A 3,342-nucleotide genomic window follows, 5' to 3' on the forward strand; every position below is an offset into this window, starting at 1 on the left:
TTCTGGTAACCATCAGGTTGTTCTCTATAATTAGAAGTCTGTTTCTTGCTTTGACTCTCTTTCATCTTTTGCCTTTGCTTCTTTTGTTTCTTAAATTCCACATGTGAATAAAATCATATGGTATTTGTCTTTCACTTAACATAACACTCTATATTTCCATCCATGTCATTGCAATTGGCAAGATCTCATTCTTTTTTTTTATGGCTGAATAATATTCCTGGGCGTGTGTGTGTGTGCGTGTGTGTGTGTGTGTGTGTGTGTGTGTACACCATATCTTCTTTATCCATTCATTGATCAATGGACACTTGGGCTGTTTCCATGCCTTGGTTATTGTTATAAATAATGCTGCGGTAAACATAGGGGTGCATGTATCTTTTCAATTTAGTGCTTTCAAATTCTTTGGGTAAATACCCACTAATGCAATTGCTGGATGGCAAGGTAGTTCTTTTTCTAACTTTTTGAGAAACTTCCATATTGTCTTCCAAAGTGGCTACATCAGTTTGCATTCCCACTAAGAGTACACAATTGTTCCTTAAAAAAAAAAAAAAAAATTAAATAGGCTCCACACCCAATGTGGGGCTTGAACTCACAACCCCGAGATCAAAAGTTGTATGCTCTACCCAAGCTCTTTCTCCACATCCTTGCCAACACCTGTTGTTTCTTGTGTTGTTGGTTTTAGCTCCTCTGGCAGGTGTGAGATGAAACCCCATTGTAGGTTTGATTTGCACTTCCCTAATAAGTAATGATGAGCATCTTTTAAAGTGGCTTATTGGCCGTTGGGCTATCTTCTTTGAAGAAACGTCTGTTCATGTCTTCTGCCCAATTTTTAATTGGGTTATTTGGTTTTGGGGGCTTGAATTTTGTAAGTTTCTACATATTTTGGATAGTAACCCTTTATCAGATATGTCATTTGGAGATATCTTCTCCCATTTTGAAGGTTGCCTTTTAGTTTTGTTGATTGTTTCCTTCACTGTGCAGAAGCTTTTTATCTTGATGTAGTTCCAATAGTTTATTTTTGCTTTTGTTTCCCTTGCCTCAGGAGACATATCTAGAAAAAAGTTGCTACCGCTAATGTCAAAGAAGTTACTACCTGTCTTCTCTTCTAGTATTTTTATGGTTTCAAATCTCACTTTTTAAAAAAAAAGATTTTATTTATTTATAATAAACAGAGAACAAGCAGGGAGAGTGGCAGAAGCATACTCCCCACTCAACATGGAGCCTGACTCAGGGCTCAACCCCAGGACCTTGAGATTATGACCTGAGCTGAAGGCAGACACCCAACCAAGTGAGCCACCCAGGTACCCCCAGATCTCACATTTAGATCTTTAATCCATTTTAAATTTATTTTTGTGAAAGGTGTAAGAAAGTGGTCCAGTGTCATTCTTCCGCATGTTGCTGTCTGGTTTTCCGAATCCGTTTCTTGAAGAGACTTTTTCCCATTGGGAATTCTTTTTTGCTTTGTTGATTAATTGATCGTATAATTGTGGGTTTAGGGCAGCCCGGGTGGCTCAGCGGTTTAGCGCCACCTTCAGCCCAGGGCGTGATCCTGGAGACCCCGGATCGAGTCCCACGTCGGGCTCCCTTCATGGAGTCTGCTTCCCCCTCTGCCTTGTGTGTCTGCCTCTCTTTCTCTGTGTCTGTCATGAAAAATAAATAAAATCTTTAAAAATAATAATAATAATAATAATTGTGGGTTTATTTCTGGCTTTTCTATTTTGTTCCATTGATCTATGAGTCTGTTTTTGTGCCAGTACCATGCTGTTTTGATTACTACAGCTTTGTAATATAACTTAAAGTCCAGAATTGTGATGTGTCTAGCCTCACTTTTCTTTTTCAAGATTTTCTTTGGCTATTTGAGGTCTTTTGTGATTCCATACAAATTTTAGGATTGTTTGTTTTAGTTCTGTGACAAATGATGGTGGTATTCTGATAGAGATTACATTAAATGTGTAGATTGCTTTGGGTAGTATAGATGTGTTAACAATATTATTCTTCTAATCCATGAGCATGAAATGTCTTTCTATTTCTTTGTGTGATCTTTACTTTCTTTCATCAGCATTTTATAGTTTTCAGAGTATAGGTCTCACACCACTTCGGTTAGGTTTATTCCTAGGTATCTTATCATATAGCTCTCTAGAATTGTAACATGCAGTATAAATTTAAATATAATATGTAATCAGTTGCAAACAAAATTTTGTTCTTTTTGACTTTTAATTAAATTTCAGTTATTTTTGATGAATTCTGTGAAGATGTCAAATAGGCAGTTGAATATATGAGTCAGGAGTTTCTATAGGAAACATAGGGCCTGCCAGAAATACATTTTTATGAGTAAACTTATAAATTTAAATTCATGAGTTATATATGTATATATAACATATACCTTTGTAAACAAACTATATTTAGATGTATGGCATTACATAATTTTACCAAGGATAAATGTGTCAATAGAGAAGAAAAGAGGATCTGTGAATATCATTGACCTAATAACGGCTGATGAGAGTTCCAAATTTATAGATTTTCTTTAGAGCTCTTTGACAATCTGAATCAAAAGGTCTTATAGCCCGTATTTATTGATGCATTAAACCAAATTCTATAAATATTCCCAAAAGAAATATATGCTGAAGCAGTCAAATATTTATATGTAAAGATGTGTTTTGTGGCATTATGTATAAAAGAGAAAATAGGGATAATCCTAAAATTCCAGAAACTGGAGAATAGTCATAAAATATGAAATATTATGCAGCAGTGAAATTCTTTTTAATTCAAATTTAAGTTAGTTAACATACAGTGCAATATTGGCTTCTGGAGCAGAATTTAGTGATTCATCACTTAAATACAAAAAAATGGAATGCTTCATGAATTTGTGTGTCATCCTTGTACAGGGGCCAATGTAATCTCTATATCACTCCAATTTTAGTATATGTGCCGCTGAAGAGAGCACTGGCAGCAATGAAATTTTAATTAAGGTTTCAAAATATTTATGGATATGGAAAAATAAAGCAGAAAAAAAAGCATAGCTTCAGGGAACTGATCATGTAATAGAGATACAGGTACATAAACAAATAATTAATGATTAAGGTCAGAGTAGAAATGTCTAGAAAATATAGAAGAAACTAAGGAGTAAATGTTTAAGTATGTCTAGTGTTAGGGTGTTTGGAGGCAGTTTCTCAGAGGAGATGGCCTCTGAATTGAAAATGTGAAGGATGAATAGGAATGGTTTGAGCAAAAGAAACAACAACATGTGTCAAGGCAGAGAGTATAGAACAATGTGGTATATTGATGAAACTTTAAGAAGCTAAAAATTGGGCAGCCCGGGTGGCTCAGCAGTTTGGCGCCACCTTC

At 35.3% G+C, this 3,342-nt stretch overlaps 1 non-coding gene across 1 annotated transcript; it reads right to left on the bottom strand.

The window, feature by feature from the left end:
• Positions 1 to 2,837: 2,837 nt before the first annotated feature.
• On the bottom strand, positions 2,838 to 2,941 carry LOC144309274 (U6 spliceosomal RNA). The gene has a single exon (XR_013375330.1). It is a non-coding gene; the product is annotated as a U6 spliceosomal RNA (small nuclear RNA).
• Between the last annotated feature and the right edge of the window lie 401 nt (positions 2,942 to 3,342).

This window comes from Canis aureus, chromosome X (genome assembly GCF_053574225.1).
Source record: "Canis aureus isolate CA01 chromosome X, VMU_Caureus_v.1.0, whole genome shotgun sequence".
NCBI lineage: Eukaryota > Metazoa > Chordata > Mammalia > Carnivora > Canidae > Canis > Canis aureus.